The following is a 24479-nucleotide window of genomic DNA, read 5'->3' as shown; positions in this document are numbered from 1 at the left end:
TTATATAATCACTATGATTACTGCTATCAAAATGGCCCCCAAATATAGAACAGAAGCTGAGGAAGGAAGGTAAGGTAAAGAAAGCAATACAATTGAAAAGAAGAATGAAACTGTGGAGAAATATGAGGATACTATTCATGCGACTCATCTTGCTAACATGTACAATATGTCAAAATCCACCACCTCAACAATCTTGCCGAGAAAACATTTACATAAGGAAGTTAGTCTTGCTAAAGGTGTTACTCGAGTTAGTAAGTCACAATCAACATTGTCACACAAGGTAGAAAAACTATTACTAGTGTGGATAAATGGAAAGCAGATATTTCAGATACAGGAAATATAGCCCATCCGAGTCTATAATTTGTGAAAAAGTTAGGACTATAAATTCAGATCTCATAAAGGATAATCCATCCACAAGTGATAATGGTAAAACATTCTGTGACACTAACTGGTGTTTTCACAATTTTAAATTGAGAACCGGGCTTCAAAGTGGAGCTAGTCATGGTGAAGTAGCCAGTGCTGATGAAAGTTGTGCTGAAAATTACATACACCACTTCAAAATGATGACAGATGGCTTTTACTTTCACAAAATTTTCACCTGTGATGAAACAAGCCTTTTCTGCAAGAAAATGGACAAGAGAATGTACATTACCCAGGAAGAAAAGAAAAGGCCAGGTCACAATCCTATGAAGGATAGGCTAACCTTACTGCTATGTGTCAGTGCAAGTGGTGACTTCAAGATAAAGTGTTCAGAAAACATAAAGTCAAGAAGAATAGGCTAGAAGTCATGTGGAAATGTAATGCAGAAGCCTGGATAACAAGAGTTTTTTTCTCAAGTGGATCAGGGATGCTTTCTGTCCTACTGGTAAGAAATAGCTAGAGGACAAAGGTTGACCACTCAACGCTCTCCTCATCATGGACATCGCTCCTGCTCACCCACAAGATTTGGAAGAATTGGCTGAAGAATTCCCATGGCTCTCAGATAAGTTCCTCTCACCAAATGCAACTCCTCTACTGCAGCTGATGGACCAGCAGGTCATAGCTAACTTTAAGAAGTTGTAAACCAGGGAACTGTCCCTGAAGTGCTTCCAGATGGTCTCAGATACAGATTTAACCCTTCAAAAATTCTGGGAGGAACAATACAACATCCTTTCCTTTGTGGGGGCTAATTAAGAAATCCCAGACCAATGTTTCTCTAAGGACACTGAAATCAGCCTGGAGGAAAGTGTGGCACAAAATTATACAGGAGTGAAACATTGAAGGCTGTGTGGAGGAGCCTGAGCCTTCCAGCAACCCTGTGGTTGATGCCATTTTCACTGTAGCAGAGTCCATAGACTTGTAGGTAGACGGTGGTGATGCTGAGGAAGTGGAGGAATGCTCAGAGGAACTGACTACAGAAGAACTTTATCTGGCTGAGCAACAGAGAATGGCAGCTAAGGAGATTTCTGAAGAGGAACGGAGGTATAAACAATCATTGCAGCAAAGTTCTTCAGAAATAAAGAAAATCCTGAAAAAATGGACACAGCTACAAACATTTGTAGAGAAGAACCACCCAGAGAAAAACGCAATCATTACATTCACTTGTTTAGTGACAGTGTCATGCCCTACTGCAGAACAGTGTTAAAAAGAGAGAGACAACTTTAGACCAGCTTTTAGTTCTAAAAACATTGAGACCTAGTGAGCCAGAAGCAGGTCCTAGTGGGCTAGAGACTCTGCTACAGAGAGAAAGGACACCAGAGAACCACATTCCTAAAGTTCTATGGAAGAGGGTTTGCCTTCCAATCAGTACGCATCTTTCATTTCATCCTCTCTTCCTGCAGTCAAGATGGCAATTTGAATGGTGAGTACAGTATGAAATAGTTATTTCTGGTAAACTAGGCACATTTTTTAACTTTTTGATGGCTACACCAGTAAAATTATTGATGCTAATGATAAATTACACACATTATATAACCCTTTTTATTACAAAAAAGTTAAGGTGCGCTTTGAGAGGTTCAGAACACACTATGGATATTTCCTTTATTTCTCATGGGAGAAATGGTGTTGACATACAACCAACTTGAGTTACAACCAGCCTTTATGAATGAACTGAGTTCATAAGGCAAGGGTTCACTATATTTCTAACTATTCATCTTTCAAGCAAATTGTAGGATTCTACTTGATTATCTTCATTGCACCAAGGCATAGACTGGTGACTTATTTTGTTCATGGATGCCTGTGATAAATTGATAGTGGCCACTTTTACATGGAAAAATTAAGTCAATGAGTTATTACCTGTATTCTCTTTATTTCCATTCTAGTCATTTTAGAGACATCAAACGGGTGTTTCTACCAATCCTGAACCCTCATATAGATTACAGCCAACTGTTAACTTGAATTCATTTTGCATGTTAACTTTGGACTAAGTAATTCTTTTTCTAATGTCTTTTCCATTCTTAATTTAAAGGGTGTTGCCATAATTCTGCAGGCCACAGTAAAGTGAAGCAACTTCTCTGCACTTATCTGAGTGTGCCTCTGCTTTCTTCTTCAGGTGTGGTGGATTAATGGTCAACTTGTAACACCCAACTGAACTGAATTAGCATGGTTTTGGTTATGGAAGGCCCACCTGAGGATTGTTGTCAACAATATAAACACAGAACTTGAGGGGAAGATGACACACTGTTGATTCTCCTGAAGAAGTTTATCACACTGGTTTTATTTTTTATTTTTTATTTTTTTGCTTTTTCTCCGGTACCGGGAACCGAACTCACGACCTTGCGCTTGCCAGGCAGGTGCTTTTGCCGCTGAGCTAAATCCCCAGCCGCACTGGTTTTATTAATATGAACTTGGCTGTTCTCATCATTAGAGGAGCTTGGGTAATCACTGTTGCAGAGGATGGCTACAGTTCCCTTTGGGGGTGCTCTTATCCTTAAGTTGAGCATCGCTTCCTGGCTCTAGGGTAGATCCTTCAGCATGCTAGCACAGATCTTTCATCCCACTGGCACAAACTTGGTACGTTTCACTCTTGACCTTTGGGTCTTCCCAGTGCAGATCCTTGATACAACTTGCATGAAACATAATCATGGGCTCTAGGCCTTCAGCTGGACATGTGGAGGACACTGCCATGGAATCCAGGCCCTCAGCTGGATTCTTTGGGTCTCTAGTGTGTGGAAAAATCTCTTGCACTCTTTTGCATTGACTCTTTGGGTGAATATTATAGAAGAATCTTATAAATTATGTGTTCTGCATTAAATATTTCTCTTGTAAACCCTGACTCCAACATGGGTAATACAGTAATATCGCCATGCTTCTTCCCAAGAGATGAGAAACGAGATCTCACGAACTGGCCAGGAAGTGAGACGTGTACCATCTAGTCTCAGACCAGTGAGTATGACATACCAATCCTACTTCCCAGAAATATTTTCCCCTACACTTTTTTCTCCCACCTACTTTTATGAGACAAATATTAATGATCAAGGGATATAACTACTTGAATGAAGGGTGGGGGGCCTCAAAAATGTAGGAAGAAAATAGCAAGGTCAAGAAAATGAGCAAGAGTAAATATAAATATCAATGGGGGCAAAAGAAATTACTTCCTGTGTAGTAGATCTTCTTCTACCTCTCCGATTTTCTGTTTGTGCTTCCCATTTCTGGGTGCACCTTTTTTCTTTTAACAATTCAGAGGCTTCTTAGAATCTCTTACTGTACGCTTTCTTTTTATGTTCTTATTTTGAAACTTTTTATTTTGAAGTTAATTTATAATCATAATATATGAAAATGTCATAGTGTTTTCATGTCTTGCACTCTCATTTCCTTGTCTGTACTGATTTCTGATTATTACATTTTATTTCATGATTTTAAATATTACTCTTGGGCAGATCCATGCTTATTCCTGCCACATTCTGAAATATAAAGACAGATATTATTTTGACTGTAACAACCACTCTTTTTACAACATCAGCAGTTACCTCAGGCACTAGTTACACTGCTAGAATGGACAATGAAATGATTTTGTCATTGCTTTTTTCCACATTTTCACATCATCCTTAACTTTCTCAGATTATGTTAATTTATAAGTGTATGTGTGTGTTTTATTGGAGATTGAACTCAAGGCCTTTGTGCTAGTTTACATCTTCAGTCTTTTTAATTTTTCTTTTTGAGACAAAGTCTTGTTAAATTGCCTGTGCTTACCTTGAACTTGCAGGGCTTCAACACCAGTCTGCTGAGCTGCTGAGATTACAGAAATGTATCATCATGCCCAATTAACTGTACACAACTTTTATCACTGTAAAATTTAACTCCATACTTTGAAAGTTTTCAGTTCATTATTACTGACTCAAGAAGGTCAATTCTTATTCCAGAAAAGAGGGAAAAAGTTTTATTTCTGTCTGAGTGCAGGGCCAAAGTATTTGTAAACATATTTAACTTATTGATGTAGTGTAAACTTAATTTTGTTTTAAAACAACTTTTGTAACTCAATTCAGTTTGTATGCTGGTCCAGAATATTCTAAGTTTAATTGATAAAATGGTATAATATTATTTCTGTCGAGAGCTTAGAAATTCTAGTCATTTCTAGATTTTGTGCCCTAGGATTTTTCCAGTCTGATGTCATTGAAATGTCAGGACACCAGGTTTTTTTGGGTTTTTTTTGTTTTTTTTTTTTTGTTTTGTTTTTTTGTTTTTCTCCGGTACCGGGAACCGAACTCACGACCTTGCGCTTGCCAGGCAGGCGCTTTTGCCGCTGAGCTAAATCCCCAGCCCCAGGACACCAGGTTTTATGCAGGTGAAATAACAGTATAAATGTAAAAGCAATATATAAACATAAGTAGTGTATAAAATTACAGTGCATAATTATCATCACTACTAGGATGAATCTTTATTATTTGTAATCCCCTTCTTAAATGACCATGCTATCCCATAATAAATTGCTCTCCTTCGAAAAGTTAGTATTAATTGGCTCTTATTTTGAATGTGTATTGTGTTTTCTTTTAAGGCTTTTTGAGAAAAAGTTTGCCTGTATTCCAGGCTAGTCTAGAACCCAATAAGTAGTCAAAGCTGACCTCAAATTTGTAGTCCTACTGCCTTGGCTTTCCAGAGTGCTGGGATTACAGGCATGCGCAAACACACCTGGCTAAAATGTGTATTTTTTAAGGTTACCATAGGAGAAGTTTTGCTTTTCCATCAATTTTCATTCAGTCGTCCGATTTCATAATTCTCCTTAATTTAAAGTACAATATGTAGTTATCTAGCATCTTTGCATCTAAATTGTTATCATTAATTCTATTTCAGCTATTGAAGAAAACACATCATAAAAATGTGAAATCTACTTATATATCTTTAGTTTTTTATACCAATTAATTTATTTCATGGCAAAAAAATATAAAATTTATTTTTAAAATAACTGATGTAGCGTATGCCTATCAGATTATATATCTAAATGTAACACTTTAGAAATTATTTTTTATTCAGATATTTGAATTTAATACAAATTCCATGATCACAGCCTTTGCTTTTTTGGATAATCATCTCTAACAAATAAGATCAAAATAAACCTTGTGCTCATGTAGATTTTTAGCTATTTATTTTTAATTTATGCTGAGGTAAGAACATCTATAGACAATAGAATAAAATTATCCTTTTTTCTTATTTAATCAAACGGTTGCTACAGAAGCCCCTTTTTTTCTTTAATTTTCAAAGTTCTTTCTTTAGCATGACTGAACAACTTTAACCGTTTCCCACTTGACTTCATATTGATTCTACAAATTTCAGTGATCATTTAGCTTTGATCAGTATCCAGTCAAGTAAAAACCTTTCCAGCAATGCTTACCGAGCTGTGTTTCCCATTATTGATGTTGTGTGCTGGAAACCTATTACACATTCCTACATTTAATCTCTGCTCTATAATGGATTGTCCTTCCATTAACCATGTGTCAGCAGAGGATTACTGCAGGTGCAAGAGCCCACTGAAATGAGATTGCTTTTAAAAATATGGTCCACACAAGAACCTAAATAAGAAACTCTTGAAATAAATCAAGGTAGTTAACTAATGTGTCTTTGTTTCCTTCACTTTAAAAAAAAGCACAGTTGCTTAGGTTCTAGTTCCAAATGAGAGACCTGTTATAGCTTCTCAAGGGTGAGTTAACAAAAGCATATCCAATATCTTTTGTGGTAAAGAATCAGGCAAGATTTTTTAAAAATAAATTCTACCAGAGTTTGTTAAATAAATAATACACGCATGGGGTGATGTTAAAACCTCAATTATTTCATAATTTGAAAAAGAGAATATTTTCAGACTTAAGTAATTATAGTGTAATTGGTTTAGAAAGTTATACAGATATTAAACATGCTATCTTTTTAGGAAAGTGATAGAAATCAAGAAAAAAAGACGAGTTAACTTATTTTATATATTCTCACTATATGTGTATATATATATATATATCTCCTATATGTATATATATATATACATATATGTATATATAGAATGAGTCACTCTGTTTATCTCTGAAATAATAAATATTAATATGCAAACTGCTTGACCTATATCATATTAGCTTATAGGGAGCAATGTACCACCACAATCATTAAAAATGAATAAATGACTTCATGCAATTAGAATTCAGAATCATGAAAGAATAGCAATTAAACCTATAATTAAACAAAGTTCAGAGATTGTATTTAGCACATAAGATATCTTAATATATAGGACATTCAGAGATCTAATTCTTTTGGGGAAAATATTGTATAACTTTAATCAATGAACAGAGCACTTTTGAGTATATGAAGGTTACATACATTTTGGGTGAGCCCCAAAACTTTAAGTTATCCATATGGAGTTTATGACACCTTTCTGATGTTCCTTTTTTATTTGGATCAATCTTTCAAATACCACCTGTCTTAGCTTTCTTATCACTCTGACACAACATCACATATGCAGAATTTAAGGGAAGAGAGGTTTTTTTGCTCATAGCTTTAGTTCCTGATTGGCTGGCTCTGAAGCAGAGACATCACAGCAGAAGGTGTGGCAGGGCAAACCTGCTTTGTTCTTGTAGGCTGGGAAGCAGAGCACAGGAAGCATACCGGCTCAGAAAGGGGCAAGGCACCAGACATAACTAATGGTCAGGTCTCTCTGACTCACCTGGATACACCTCAAAGTGTGCTCCATCAATCCCCAATGAGGATTGCAATAGCAATCAATTTGAAATTATACTCTGCTATACTCCTTGTTAGGGTTGATGCACTGTGTCAACTTGAGGAGTCTAGAGGCTTGACTAAGTGACTCAGCAGTTCAACATGCTGAGGTGAAAAGGACACACCCTTACTGCTCTGGAATGTTGTTCATTGTGTCAAGGTGAGAAGTTTAGAAGTTCAGCTAAGTGACTGAACCGGGGTCCAGGCTCCTTACTTTGTATCATCCTGAACCTGTGCAGGAGGAGGGCGTGGAGATTATGTGAGTGCTACACACCCACTGGGTGGGGGGAGCCCCTTTACAATAAAAGGAAGGAAAAGAATTTTGCTCCCCCTGTTTTGCTCTTGCTGCTTTCGCTGTCTTGTGCTGCCTTGAGGTGCTGCCTCTGTTCCCTGTCACCTTGTGCTGGAGCCAGCTGATTATACACTGAAACCTCCACAAACTGCAAGCTAAATAAACCCTTCCTTCTCTAATTCTGGGGGTCAGATATTTTGTCTCAGCAGTGAGAGAAAAGTAACCAAGACATGGGGCTTGGGATATAGCTCAGTGTCATAAGCACCTTCCTGGCAAGCACAAGGTCCTAAGTTTGATTCCTGATACAAAAAAAAAAAAAAAAAGTAACCAAGACACTACCCAAAACTAAAGTTCAGAAATACAACATTTCATGGACAAAATTTTTCTTCTACAACTACAAGGTATGGGTTTAGAATTTGGAATGTTGTAAAATGTAGTTGATCCAGTGTATATTTATTATGTTAAAATTTTAAGAATCTGCATGAAAGCAGAATAGTATATTCTTTCAGTTATATTTGTTTCTATTTTTCATCTCAAAATGGCTCACATATATACTAAGCATTTCATCTGAAAATTTTAGGATTCTGATCTTGTAAGGTCTAAAAAAATTAATTCTTCTTACATGTCTTAATTTTCACTCCTGCTTTTCATATTGAGTTGTTTATAAATTCCTCTTCTTTATCAACTGTATAAATTTAGAATAAAAGATCTATAAATTAAAATATGTATAACTGAAAAAAGTTGAAATCTTAGGTCAATGTAGATTTCTGAAGCTATGATTGAATTAGTTGCTTGGTAAATAACATTTGATAACTTATCTTGCACTAAATTCTCTGATTTAGTCCTTACAGCTAACTTAAGAGTTTCACAAACAATATGGACAACAAGAGTGAGTTTGGCAGTTTTATTTCTGATATGTTAAATATTAAACATTTGAATACAAAGAATGGAACAAAATATTAACTGAATTAATTTATTTATAATTTCAAAGGAAAGCTAAATTATAACAAAATTAGGGAGATAAAATTATATATATGACTGTATTAAAATATGACACATTACAGAGCATGACAACAGTATGTTAACATGTATTCCCATTTCTTATTTATTTGTGTATCTTTTTTCTCTGAGTTTTCAAGCCAGTTTGTTAATTTTACCTTTTAAATAATTCTGAACTTTTATTTTCTATGGGTTTTCTACTATTTATTTTATTTCGGCTCTACTGCTCATAGTTTTTACTCTTACTAACTTCAGGTTTAATATTTTTTCTTTTGTGAGTTCCTTCAGATGTAAGGTAAAGTAGTTTAAAATTTCTTCTTTTCCATTTTTTATATAGACCTTTATTACTATAAAGTTCCCTCTTGAAATTGCTCTTTCTGTATTCCATAAGTTTTGCATCTTGTATATTCAATCTTGTTTTCATTCAGATATTATAAATTTTTTTTTTTAATTTCCTTGATCTCATGGCTTTTCAGAAGGGTCTTGTTTATTCTCAACCTACTATGAGCAAATTTTCAATTTTTCCTTTGCTATTTAATTTCTGATTTCATTCTCCTGTGCTCAGAAAAGATGCAGTACTTGGTATATTCTTAATTTATTAGGACTTGTCTTATAACATGTGGTCTATCCTATGGAATGTTCCCTGTGCCTTAAAAAAAGAATGTGTATGCTTTTGTTGTTGAAATGAAGATTCTACATGCTTCTCTTTTGCTCTGCGGTGTTGTGTAAGTCTACTCCTCCTTTGATTCTCTGTTACTTGTATCTGTCCATTATCGAGACTAGGGAATTAAATATTCTACAATTGTATCATGATCTCTTTACCCTACTGGTTTTGTTCATTGTTTGCTTTACATATTTAGATTCTCTAATCATCAGAGAAGTATAAATCCAAACCATAATAATGTATTAGTTCACAGTAAATGAAATGTACTGTTATCAAAATCAAGAGAACAAGTTGGTGAAAATGTGGAGAAAAGAATAGCTTGTAAAATTTTTGAGAATATAAAATGACATAATACCTATGGAAAAGAATTTAAACATTTCTCAAGAAATTAAAACTAGGACTACCAAATGATCTAGCTAGTTTACTTCTGGATATTTATTCAAAAGACATGAAATTGGAATTTTGAGTAGATGCAAGCATTTCACATAGATTGTAGGATCATTAACAATAGCTCAATGTGGAAACTATATTCATCAAATGATAAATGAATAAAAATATATATATACACACAGTGAAATATAATTCAGTCCTAGCAAAGATGGAAATTCTGCAACACAGTGTGGATGCAAAAAGCACATTCTTCTAAGTGAAATAAGACAGCAACAGAGGATAAATGCTACACAATTCCATTGTCTATTTAAAGTAAGAAAATTCACCAGCAAAGAGTATAACAGTGATTGTGAGAGGCCCGTCAGGAAGAGGGAATGAGGAGCTGCTAATTATTGTCTATAAAAATTTCAGTTACACAAGATGAATGCACCATAGAGGTCTGCTGTATGACCCTTTACTTGTACACAACAACTGGTATAATACTGTTAAAAATCTGAGTGTATTTCAAATGTTCTCTTAAATGTTTTAAAAAGATAATATTCCCAAAACTCAAATGAATAATCATAATATTCATAGGAATTACATGAATAGCCATTTCACCCACTGATTTTTTAGGACCTGATATAATTTATAGAGATAGTTATGTTCCTAAATATTAGAACTGTAGATCTCTGTTGTAGTTGATTTCTTTTCTGTCCAGTAAATATATAAAATTGCTAAGGAAAGGAAAAATCTTCTAAACATTTTTTATCTTTTAAGTCAATATTACATCGGTACCTATTAAACTGGTAACTGTAATCAAATGGGAACAGGAGTCCTACTTGTGAGGAAGGCAAAATGACATTTTAGTTGGATGTTGGGAATAAACTGAAGAGTTAAGCATCGATTATTTAGGACTCCTCATCCTCATGTTTGTCCTCCTCTTTTTCTTCAGCAGTAAAATGACTTTTGCAACCTGGGAAAGAATGTTAAGTCTAAAATTAGAAACTACTTGATCAAAAATGTGTTGTAACACTTAAACTCAGGAGATTCAACAATGAAGTAAACAGCACTAATTGTGAATGACATTCCTAATGGTAGAACAAAAGACCGAGGATTTTCCACTTGTGTTAGGGATTTTTTTATAAATTTTAAATGGATGGGAAATAATTCCACTCTTATTTTTCAATGCAAACATTGTGCATCATTGAAATGTTTTAATTATTTTAATTTGTATTTTTTTTTACCTTTGAGCTACTGAAATATTTCTAATTCAACCTAAAATTTATGTGAGCATTTTTAAAAGCTGAGATTCTCTTTTATATGTTATTTTTTATATGATATAAAAAATTAAATAATAAGTATTAGAATAACTACTGCAAAGACTACAATAAAGAATGTATTAGTTTTTGTAACTCTCCTGCTAACCTGTTATGAAATTGTTTTACTGTTATCTTTATTTTTTTCTCTGTAAAATAAAAAAAAGAATTTTGAAGAGTTTCTTTGTGGCATTTTCATACATGCACAACACACTTTTATCATATGCATCCCATTTATTTACTCTCCCTTAAATCCCTCTTCCTGATCACTTTTGTATTTTATAATATTTTCCCATCTACTTTCCTGTCATATTTTCCCCCTGTATATTCTACATATTAGTAAAAACTAGCATTATTTTTTTTTTTTTGTAGTATGGCTTTTTTGTTTTATAGTAACATTTTAATAATAAAACACCTAATACTGAATAGTCATATTCCAATATTGGATGTTTGAAAGAAGTAGAGAAAAATAACATAGCTAATTCAGAACTAGCAATTTCATAAAAGCTTTAATTAGAAGACATTTATAATGCTATCATTCTTTTATATGTAGACAGAGTTAATATTAAAACTGTGAAAATTTTGGAAGCTGAATGAAGTTATACTAATTTTAGAATATTATAATGAATCTGGAAGAAATGAAAACCAAGTTTAACTAAAAGTAGAATATGTTCCATTCACTTTATAGGAAACTAACACTTAAAACCTTTCTATCACGTTCAGAAATTCTTTTACACTGTTTCAGTTTAAAGTCCATATTTCATATATCATATTTCTGTTTTATACTATATATTTAATGACAGTTCTTTGTTGCTAAAACAAATGACCACACTTAAGTTTTAAGGAAAACTGATTAACTAACTATTTTAGGAACTTTACAGATTCTATAAGCACTAGAGAAATGGACTATTAACTTTTCAAAAATGACTCCCATATTTAATGCTAGTATTACACATACAACCTTGTTCAAAAAACATGGAAAAATATGTTATAAAAATATGAACTATAGCCAGAGATATAGTGCAGTGGCACAAATGCCTGCCTGGCAAGGACAAGGTCCTGAGTTCAATTCCTGGTACCAACAAAAAAAGTGAACCAAAATTATGAAATGTAAAGCTTGTTCTTTCCTTTTTTGGTTTCTCATGGCCATAAATGTCCAAATAAAATCAAATTGGATCACTGATGTTCAAATGTCACATACCAAATTGAAATTTGAAGGAAACATACAGGTCCCTGTTACTATTTAGATTAAAAATGCCTCTGAAGACCTCATGCATGTGAACAGTGATCATGAGGGTCCTATAGTCAGCAGTGGATTCATCCCCTGGAGTCAGTAGCTAAAATTGTTGTTTTAGAGGGTGGGCCTGGTTGGATGCAGTCTCCCTGGAGGCCTGGCCTAGAAAAGTATGTTCCTGCTCCTGACAGCTTTCTTGTCTGTTTTCTGGCTGCCATAGTTGACTTTGGCTTCAGGCTACAGTAAGCTGGCACCAAGACAGAAACACTATGACAGAGGCCACCACAAAGAGATAGAGACCTTCAAACTATGGCAACCAGAAAATCAAAAGGGAATTAGGGTGCTGTAAACACTGTGTGAATGGGTAAACTAGGCACAGTAGTTAAAAGAAAGTTTGCACATAGCTTCTTGGCTCTGATTTGTGCTCCAATTCTTTTCAAAATTCACTGACAAAACACATTCAATGTAAAGTTTTAAAAAATTCACAGTACTTACTAAAGAACTTCAAATCACTTGCGTGGTCCTTCGAAGCATCAGACCTGGGTGATTTCATAGACCTCATAGTGATGTCAGCTTGACAATGTCAACCTAACCAATGAAAGAGAGAGAACTGACTCAATAAAGAAAAACTGCCTCTGGAAGTACCACATATTAAAAGCCAAATCTTAACTTACTATAGTAGTATTAGTGATAATCATGGTTTATCAAGGATGTTTGAATTGTTCATCCAACTACCACTGACCCCCAAACTCAAATAAGAGTCCTGATACTAATGCATATGAAATGAGGTTATGTATTAATTTTTTTTTCAGAACCAAAAGTTTATATCTGACCTTAATCATCCACTTGCATATCAGTGGCAAAGGAAACTTAGAATCTGAGCAATTTGAGAAATCAGGACTTACGATACAATAATTTCCCTACATAAAGAAATTAGATTTTTTTTTTTTTGGTTTTTCTCTGGTACCGGGAATCGAACTCATGACCTTGAGCTTGCCAGGCAGGCACTGTGCCACTGAGCTAAATCCCCAGCCCCAAGAAATTAGGTTGATATGTGTGATTTCCACTTTTAGTCTGTTATATTTGAAGCTGCAAATATGTTATAGACATTCATTCACTTGGATACTTAGAAGGTGCATTACTGAGTCCTACATTAAATGAATTATTAATGTAATTAAACTCTCTTTCCAAAGTCACTGTTCCATTTTGAATTCCCACCAAGCACTTTGTGAATTTCAATTGCTTCCTATCCTTACATTACACGGTGCTTTAAATGCCACTTTAGTGAGGCAATACTGGTATTTATTCTTGTTTTAAATTGTGTTTATTAAAGTCTAATGAAGATAAGTATTTTTCTGTGCATATTTGTTGTTTATGCTAAATATCCTGGCTGCAGGCTAGAATCCTATTTGTAGGCCTGCAGGCCCAGTCAAAGGAATTGCAGTGATGGGCAGCTCTAAGCCTCATGTGGTGAACACTACCCTCCTCACATCAAACTTGGCATACAGTAAGTGCACTGTAGTTGACCAGATGTAACTGTGGTGCAGAAGTCAAGTCCTCTTTGGCCTTGATCAAGTGCCCATTTGCACTTCTAGATGTTGCTTGCTGACTAGCTAAAACCAAACCGAGCTGGTTAAGCCACTTGGCGCCACACTGACTCAGCAGTTTTCTATTTCGCATTCTTCCCATTTCTTTTCTCCTAATTCCCTGGGGTGCATAAAAGAGAAAAAGTAAGATCATTTTGCTAGAGATTCTTTTTGTTTGTTTTTTTTCTCCAGTACCAGGAACCGAACTCACTACCTGGCGCTTGCCAGGCAGGCACTTTGCCACTGAGCTAAATCCCCAGCCCTTGGAGATTCTTTAGTAATGAGATAATTCTCTCCCATTTATGCGAAATGTCCTTTAAACATGCCTGATACTATTCTATGTGAGAAAATAAATCACTTATGCCCAGATTGTTTTTCTTTACATCTTGTTTTCATGGACACAGTAAATAAATAAAGATTTATCACTATTTTAATTTTAGTTTGCATTCCTAATTGATAAACTCAAAGGCTAGTAGCCCAATACATTTGTTATTCTGCAATGTTCTGCCCAAAGTCTTGATTTTTTTTTTTTTTTTGTAAAAATACTATGGGTAATGTTTGTTGGAGCAATTTGAATCTAAACTTTAAAAATACAAAATCAAAAGATATTTGTTTACAATTTTTAGTATAAGATTCAGATAGCTTTGAGGTCTGTCTTCCCAGGAAAACAGGAAAAGTGAGAATCGGTTGAGAGCCATATATAATTGAGAAAGAACGGGGGGTTTGTGACCAATAGCTGGCAAAAAAAAAAAAAAAAAGTGTAAATAGAATGCAAATGTCCATAAAACAAGATCTAATAATCTTGTGATGCACATCTTGAGTCTCTGGACATGAGGTAATTGTCCAGTTATTTCTGCCATTCACGTCTGTGGCCAGGAGTGGAGGTGATATTTCAGGCCACAGCTGGACTCATGCAGAATCCTGCTTCCCTGGTGCCTCCCCGTGGCCTATTAAAAGCTTCAGTGCTGCTTCTATCTCAATCTGTCTTTTATTTTTAAATTACTCAACTTCACTTTGTTATATATTAGTATGCAGTTTTCACAGCATCATATGTTTAAAGGATATTCTTTCCCAATTAACTTACCTTCTCATTATTTTTGAAATACAATAAAAGATATATGTGTGGATATTTTTCTGGATTCTTAATTTAGCCATATCCACTGAAAATGTATATTTTGATGCAAATATCACTCTACTTTATTTATTATAACTTTATATTAAGTCTTCAAATCAGATAATTGTGTCTTCTAGTTTTTATTTTTTCACATTTATTTTGGATTTTCTAGCCATGTAAATTTGGAATTAGCTCCATAATTACTACATAGAGATTCATTGTAGGGTCTTGATTGTTAATTGTTTGAATATATTCATGAATATGGTCAAACCTGACCTAGTGACAATATTGAACATTCTACCTATAAGTATAGATTAAACCAGTGAGGCAACCTGCATGGCCAGTATGGTCATCAGAGGGGATGATGGGAGATTAAGAAGAAGCAAGACACATAAAGGAAAGCTGGGACCAGGTGGGACCTGACTTCTCTGATAGAGTGACAACAACAGTGTCCCAGGCCCAGTGTCATTATTGATACAAAGTAAAAAAAAAAGAAAGGAAAAAGTGCAAGATGGGATCCAGAGCACAAGGTCTCAGCATTTGGTGAGAACACTGAAAGAAAAGCATTTTCAAACCTATCTGTACTGTAGTTAACAAGGAAGAAGACCAAGGCCAGACACCTGTTGGTATGCAACTGGGCAAGAAGGCAGCTTCTTCAAACAGTCGGCCTCTGGCATTCTGTGTGCTTGGGACTGGCTTTGCTCTAGTCTCAGGAAGTTTGCCAATAGCAGCAAAGAGCCAGGCCTTAACCTCCTCCCCCATACCAGTGCTTTAGCTGTGCATATCAACTTAGCATAACATTGTAGTTATAAGTGAACTTAGATATGCACATATCATGCTATTTATTTCTATGGATTTCATAATTTAATATTTTATTGGGAATAGTATTTTTATTATATTTTCTAAAATCTACCTTGCAATACACTGAGTTACAAAATATTTGGGAAGGCTCAATGTACAGGCTGAAGCCTCAGGAGTAACACAGACAACTCAGTAGAAAACTTAAATACTAGGTGAGGCTATTAAGTAGAATGTAGCAGGCCATTGATTTTAGTGTAACTTCAGGGATTCCTTCACATTTATGAGTCACAGTCATTTTATAATGTCTGTTTTGTGATATCAGTAATTACTAGTGACTGAACATTAATATTATTGACCGAAACAGCAGGCAAAACATCCGAATGAATTCTGAGGTATTTTTGTCTTCCACATCATAAAAGAGGGAATCTGATTGGTGGAGCCTCATTTAAATTTAAACTCTAGTAATAAATAATGCAGTAAAGAATATAGTGTGCCCAGTTTCTAAAGTTTGAGAATGAATACATACTCAACATCAACTTAATAAATTCATCATATTTATAGTGACCGAAGCATAATTCTAACGTGCTTCATTTACTGATGTATTTATTTGTAAAAACTCTACCAACTTAGTCTCAAGCGAAAAATCAATTATGGTGGTTACTTCATTATATCTTGGCAAATATACTTTACATTAAAAAAACAAACATGTTGCCATATTCATTTAAATTTATTTTATTATTAATTAGTTTAAGTATTTAAAACATTTTTCTCATGTGTTGAAGTGACTAGTTTTTGATATGCACAGTTTTCCTGTGTTTGAGTTTTTACATGTATTCTTTTCCATATGAATTCCTGATTTAATCTTTTTATACACATATTTTTGGATAGAGTTGGCTTTAAATTTTTTAAACTTTATATCAGTTTTATTGGTTTTGTCATTTGTTGTTTATTATTGTGTATCAACTACAAAAAGATTTAAAATGTTACACATCAAAAATATTTGAAATGATGTCACAAAAATTTTGATCCAAGGAACCAGGAGACATGAGTTCACAGTCACTTAGGTCATTCTGACCTAGTGTGGCAGATTTCTGCAGACTTTCCAATGTTATAAAGACAATAAACAATATTCACAAGATGCTGGTCCTTTTCATGACTATTCATATCAGGCATGTGTAACATAAATTACAATCAACATCTTGTGGTCTTCTAAGTCAATACAGTTGTAACAAGCAGTTTACTGTAACCTCCTTTTTCTAATTCTGTTTTTTATTCATTACAAAAAAAACCCCCTATCTTTGGATGCTATTTGCAAAAGTCTTAATAATAAGTGTCTGGAATTTGTTTTCTTTGGGTGATCATCCTCCTGTTGGCTTTAATGAACTGTGTTTTTAAACTCAGTGTTTTTCTTCTGGACTTTTAGGTTGACTTCGCTATTTTCTAGAGATGGCAAGACAAGACATTGGAAATACAAGATGCAGATATTGGACACTGACACTGTTTCACTCATAAATAAGTTACCAACAAGTAAATCTAAAATTGTAGTGTGGAAAGTGATGTGGAAAAAAAAAATCTTACTTTGTGTCATGTAGCAGTGATCTAATGCTAACATTTTCTGGAGTTTTCTGGAGCAAAGAATGGCTCACCAAGTTTGAAATAAATAAAAACTAATTAGGCAAAATAGGAGTTTAAATAGGTTATTGAAAGAGAATTTAAAAACAAAGCAGAGACTAAAGTGACATTAAACTGAAGAGGTAGGGAAAAAATATTCAAAGCATTGCAGGGTGCTGGGTATAATAGCAATATAAAATTTTAAAGCCTTTAAGTACAAAACGTTTTAAATATTCATAAAGTTAAATCTCTCATCACTTTATGCTCTGTTAAATTGTTTTTTTACATAGACAATCTCTGCAGATACTAGATAATTAATTATTCCCATTTATTTGGTAACGAAATATTTATCTTACTGTGAGATATGAATGCTAAAACCATATGCTTGTGATACAACATGAGAAAAAAAACTACTTCATATTAATGAAAAAGTAAAAGTAGCTCATGTGATAGTTGAGCAAAATGTTTTTTAAAGTAATTAACTGAATTAAGCATTACAACGTACACTATATTTTTAAAAGATGTTTATCCATTAAATTTATTATTTTTATCAAATTTATGAAAACAGAAACTTGGGTTTTCTAAAAATTCTGCATAATTATCATAGCACCTATAAATGAGTAACTGTTGTGATTACTATTCATCTTGGGTATGTCTCAAGTTCATTTGCAGCATTCTTAGCATATGCCAAATTTCAAAATTCAGCTTTTTAATTCTCTGCTTCCAAGAGTATTATAAACAAATGCTACTCAGATTCCTATTACATATTTACAATCTTTAAATCTGTTTCATATACGGATATCATATAGATGTCTGTAAAACACAATTGCATAACATACTTCCTGTGTGTTTTTATAATTTTCTTACTTAATATTTTTTTCATACTGGTGAATAGCTTTGGGCAATGAGGGTAATATGTACTTTGTTAATCAGTGTACTCAATGCCTAGAATATGTAGGTACACAAGAAGTAATTGTGAGATTAATTTATATTTCAAAACATTCATTGGCCTCCTCCAGGACCTCTAAAATAAAGACTAGTTTCTTCAGAATGAGGTAAGCCTCCATGACAAAACTCTTACTTCTGTGTTCTACCTTTGTCTGTGAAAACCATTTTACCTGTAATGAAATCTCTCCTTACTCTGAACAGGATTATGGATGAAGATCTCTTAAGTCTTCTTATAACTGGAGCAATGGTTCCTTAACTGTTCTCCACTTGCTTGTATGTAACTGGCAGATAACTCACGTCTACTTTTCACAGTTTATGATTATTCAATATACAATACACCCATTACACTTGCTTATAAGTTTGTCCAAACTAAATATTTTTATTTGCATTTTACGTCTTCTGCATCTATCACACTTTCAGGCATGTAAGGGGCTGGGGATTTAGCTCAGCGGCAAAGCGCCTGCCTGGCAAGTGCAAGGTCGTGAGTTCGATTCCCGGTACCAGAGAAAAACTAAAAAAGAAAAACAAAACAATGTCAAGCATGTAATAAATATTTCCAACTTTCTCAACAAATAGAACCAAGAAATGTTGCACCAGGAAAATAAATAGAAAAATTTTATAAGAAGAGAATTGATGAATATCAAAAAATTTCTTGTTACATTTTCAATACAAGACTTTTAAAAATATAATAGTGAATACATATTTATAGCATGTTGTGTTTTTTTTTTTTTTCCTTTTTTTTTGAGACAGAGTCTTGTTATGCAGGTCTGGCTGGCCTTGAGCTCACTTTGTAGCCCAGACTGGTCTCAAACTCACAAGGATCCTCCTGCCTCAGCCTCCTGAGTGCTGGGATTACAGGCGTGCACCACCATCCCTGGCATAGCATATCATTATGACTTAAAATGTGTACCATGGAATGCAAAGGCATTAAATTTATACATTCAGAGAAGTATTTAATAAATAAAATATCTTACTTTATGTGAAATGATCAATTCTAGTGACATGTTGCCATTCTCTTCAGATTTTCTTCTCTCCTCTGAGAACTCTTTCTTATCTAAAAAATGTCATATAATGTTCTCAGAATTAGCTTCTCTATTTGATCCCACAACTCTGATAGAAATTGACAACACAAGGTAAAATAATGTCAGGATATGTCAAGAAATGAAGTCTCACGGGGAAAAGAACTTGGTGAAATCATAAATTTATGTGCTATTGGGTATCATATGCAGTAAGTACATGAGGAATTATTCAGGTTTCTTTGGAGTAAATTTTTAATACTGTGACTATATAATTTAATGACTCCCACAAACTAGTTTCTGTTTTAAGTGGCTTTTTCCAATCTATTCAAATTTTTCTATATAAATCTTAGAAATAATGTTATTTGAGCTCTAATCTTCTGTGTTTTCCTGCATGAAAAATCTCCAGAAATACTGAATACATTGATACAATCAATTAATTTAGTTTTAAGTGGGATTTATTCTTCCTGGACTTTGACTTAATAACGAGGACTTAATTTATTTACAAGATACTGTTAAAAGAATCAAAATGAAAAGGATATTATCACGGACTGATCAGGCCCGAACCTTCCAAACGAGTGGATGCCAAAGGCTTAAATAAGAGAGAAGTGGTATGGTTTTAAGGCTCTAGGAGCTTCAAAACCCTCTAGTAGAATTCAAGATTTTGATCAATCCCACTTAGTCATGATGTGCAAGCGTTCTGATATATTGTTGGAGTCCCTCCTCTAATGGTTCACCTGGGTTTTTTATATCAACGTTTACCAGGGATATTGGCCTGTAGTCTTTTTGTGGTATCTCTTTAACGTTTTTAATAACTACCAAGCTCTCTCAATGCAGATCCACAGTGGTAGCAAAAGACAGAAGATTCTTGAACCAGAGATGGTTTTAATTAATCTCAACAGTAGCATCTGGGATAGTAGTATTTCTAAAATTTCCCCTTACTGTTAATTTCCCACAAGACAGTCGAAAGTGAGCCAGTTAACTTCTGTGCAAATAATAGGTTTATTACAGAGAAAGATCTCAGCTTCTTGGAAACACTAAGTTCTGACTGTCCTTTGTTCCAGAGAGGAACATGACATTCATTATATCTCACAGTAAACAAAGTTGATCTTTGCTTCAAAAGAGAACATTAGCACTATCTTAAGTCTGTTTTCCTTAAAACAGAGTTCAGAATGGAGGTAGTCAGTGGCTATGCTGAAAAAGTACAAAGAAATTTGAAAGAAACCCATAGAAATTAACTTAAGATTATTATTTCTGCATGAATCAAAAAGGGTATATTCACCATAAAAGTGGATCTATAAGTATTTAACAAGGGGGATAATATGGAGAGTGTAATTTAAAAAGCTGGCAAATGTGGTACAGGTAGAAAGCTGGGAAATGAAAAGGTGTTTTCTAGGTACACCAGAGTAGATCAGTAGGTCCTGGGATTTAAAAGGTTTTGACAGAAGGATAAAGAAAAAAGAAATAAGTCATGTAGGCCCTGTAAGTAAGGGACTGCATTTTTAATTCAGGAAATAGAGAAAAGTAAAAAGTTCCTGGAGAGGAATAAAGTACATAAGAATGACAGATAACACAAAGTAGAGCACACGAACCAGACTGAAATCCACTAAGGATTTAAAATTTTATGATAAATTAAGTGAATGGTATTTCCAATAAACATCATGATACATATCATTTCTACAAACAAAATCCTTCTAGGACTTTTTTATGCATTTAATTGAATATGTAAGTCCTTCAAATGGTGATTAGCATCTTCCCCATGCCGGTTTCTGTGACTGGTGAGTATGGACCAAGGTCTTTTATTGACATTCTTTACTATTTCCTAAGGAGTTTTGGAGTTTTTGGTTTACAAGTCATATATTTCCTTGTAAAAATTTATTTGTTCCTATAATGTTCTTATGATATTGGAAATGGAATTTTTTTAAAGTTAACTTTTAGAAAATATTCCTTTTCACTGTCTATAATGACAGTTTCTATAGCAAATAAAGTAATTAAAAATACATTGCAAAATATTATCTAGACAAAGTCACATGGAAGCCAGACTTCATTGAAGGATCATATATTATTAAACTATAGACATTATTCATAAGTCTGTCTAAACTGTCTTTAGAGATGGATAAAGTTTCCAAAAGTTGTTATGAGAGGAGATATAACAGCACAAGGAGGGGTATGAGGGCAGTGAGCACCCACTGTGTTTCAGGGGAAGCAAATTAAGTGCATTTTTCCTCACTTATGAAACCGGATCTTAGGGTCTTGTCTGGAATGTGTGAGGAACTCAGCATATGACAATTGAATGAGTAAATGAAAAATAGTAATTATACTGTTTTTTTTCTCACAATTATTATACTTGGTATTATTTATTCTCTGCCTTGTGTTCTACATATGGCAAGTTGAACAATACTTAAAAGGACTGGGGCTAAGATGGAAATTATTTTAAAATAAACATAATTCTAAGTTTTCTGAAATAAAGAATATGGAAGTTTTGATCCAACCATTTAATACTTGCAACACAGGGTTTAAACTTTGTTTTTAAAATATTAAACATAATTTTTTCACTTGGTTTTCAGTATAAAAGAGTTTTTAGAGTGTGAAAATAGTTGTATAGCCTTCCAAAGAAACCATAAAGATAAAAGAATGAAATGCATTAAACTATAACTTTCTTTGCATTTACAATATTCTGACATTCAGTATTCTGACACTCACTACAAATACCAAAATTTTAAGGCATGCAATGCAGAAATTAATAATATGACATGTAACTTAACCACTAGACAGAAAACTCTAGAAAATTTTGAAATGACACATCTGCATTTTGCAGATACACTGACTGCTGTTTTTCTTTGTAGCTGAATATAAAGCAGGAACCTGGCTTAATAAATGTAGCATTATAGAGACATAGGTATATAAACATAATATAAAAATGAATCAATGTACAATAAATACAGCTTAAAATGTGACATTTTTAGTCTCACAAGAATGACAAAATATAGGTTAGACTTAGAAATGTTACATAACTAAAAATAGAATGGAATAGCACTTGACATAAAATGTAGGTCAGTTCAAAATAGACACTCATATTCTAATGGAATATTGAGGAATAAGTAAAGGATACATATCAAAACACTTATAAAAATTCTGCTTTATTAACTACATTTTAGTTATGAAAGATTAACTAGCCCTTCAGAACATATAATTATTCCAGTTGTAACATCAGAGGTCATCAATTTAGTAAAATGAATTACACCTACTTTAATGACATTTTCAATTTCATTAAATTTTGATGAAATAGAAATGAGCTTAGCAAGAAAATTTAAAGAAGAATCTCTTAAGGCTTTGTTTAAATAAAAAAAAAATGTATGCATTATTTCCCAGATAAATACACGGGTTAGTATATTTGGAGGTTATATTAAGATTTAAATGAATTGATTTTTCTCATTTTTTTGTTGTAAAATTTAATAGTTCAGTTAGATCAAAGTAATTATTTTCAGAAAGAAATATTATAACACAAATCTGCTAGATTCACAAGATAATGGTATTTTCTCCATGAAGAACGATTTTCATATGAAATATATAAAAAAGATGTCAGTTTCAACAAAAAGGTTATATACATATATTAGTATATGTAGAGATATAGATACATATGTATCTATATCATCTATTACTATATCTATTGTGTATATATATATATATATATAGTGTACTTGAGGTGATGAGAAACTTCATATTGAAATTCAAACTTTTAGGTGATATTGAAATTTTTGAAAGTTTTAGTAATGATGTTTAACACATGCAATAACTGGCATAGGCAGCAATGTAGGAGTGCATTAAAAAGAGCTCATATAAAGTTATTTAAAGGAACAAGCTGATAGCTTTGACTCTAGTTTAGATTTCAAACAGAGTAACGAAACATTTTGGAAGACTTTCTATACATGGTAAAATACTTGGGATTTATGTTGGAGACATTTGTTATATAAATCAATGTCTTTTGTATTTTAACTTGCTGCTCTACAAAAAAGACTGATAAATATATAAATGTAAAATAAAATTGCAGAGAAAAATCACTTTAGTATCAAAAAAGAAGATAAAAAGACATTCTTTTCAATAAATAGATTAGAAGAACTGCATATTCACATTTAGAACAATTAAACCACAATACTATTTCTCATGAGATAAAAAAAATTAACCCCAAAGGGATAGAAGACTTAAATTCAAAATTTAAAGAATATAGCTGTTAGGATAAAGCATAGGGAAAAATTCCAAGACAAAGACCTAAGTAATGAATTTTTTGGATATGGCCCCAAAAGGACAGACGATATAAACAAAAATAGACAAACATCATTGCATCAAATCACAAAGTTTCTTTAGAGCAAAGAAAATTATTAAAATGGGGAAGAATCAACCGACAGATTGAAGGAATATATTTGTAAACAGCAATCAGATAAGGAACTAATATAAAAAATACATGATACAAATTACTTAGTTGCAAAAAAAATTAAATCAACTTAAAAATGGGCAAAGAAAGTGAATAAATATTTTTCAAAAGAAGAAAACATATGAATGGCCAAAGAGTATATGAAAAATGCTCAACAACACTAATTATTAAATATACAAATTCACACCACAATGAGATATTAAATCAGCAATTAGAATGACTAATGTAAAAAACAAAGGGTATAAAATTTTGTGCAGATGCTGAGAACTGTCATTCACTGTTCATGTGAATGTGAATTAATAAAGTCATAATGGAAAATAGAATACCGATTCATCAAAAAGTTAAAAATAGAATTATGTTATGATTCAGCAATTCTGCTTCTGAGTGTATGTATATACGGTCTGTGATCAGTATCTTTACCCTTGCACCTTTTGTTCCTTAGAGCATTATTCTCCATACACAAGATATTAACATAAGTATCCTCAGTGGATAAATGGATAAAGAAAATGTGGTGCACATAAAAATAAACAGACTCCAATCTCATTCATCAAATGTTTAAAAAATGTCAAATTCTTAGAAACAGGATAAAGTTATGGCTGCCAGCACCCACAACATGTAAAGACTGGAAATTTTTGAACAAAGGACACTGAAATTGTACTTGTACGAGGATAAAAATCAAAAACAAACTTTAAAATGTGTATTGTAAATCATACTATAGTTAATTAAAACATAATGTATACTTGAAAAATGTGAAAAGAGTATGATTTAAGTATTCCCACCTCCTTGAAATGCTATGTCAATTAATATACATGTTATATAGCTTTAGTTAGCTATGCTACAATGTGTGTAAATACCAAAGTGTCTTTTACATAATAAATATGTACAAGTTTTATTTGTCACTCTACATATGAATTACAATACATTTAA

The 24479-nt window shown here is 33.2% G+C and overlaps 1 pseudogene; it reads right to left on the bottom strand.

The window, feature by feature from the left end:
• Positions 1–10251: 10251 nt before the first annotated feature.
• Positions 10252–24479, bottom strand: part of LOC102020074 — a 180501-nt pseudogene continuing 166273 nt past the window's right edge.

The sequence above is a fragment of the Chinchilla lanigera genome, unplaced genomic scaffold (genome assembly GCF_000276665.1).
Source record: "Chinchilla lanigera isolate Chin_1 unplaced genomic scaffold, ChiLan1.0 scaffold00002, whole genome shotgun sequence".
NCBI lineage: Eukaryota > Metazoa > Chordata > Mammalia > Rodentia > Chinchillidae > Chinchilla > Chinchilla lanigera.
This window is presented reverse-complemented; position numbering and strand designations above follow the sequence as displayed.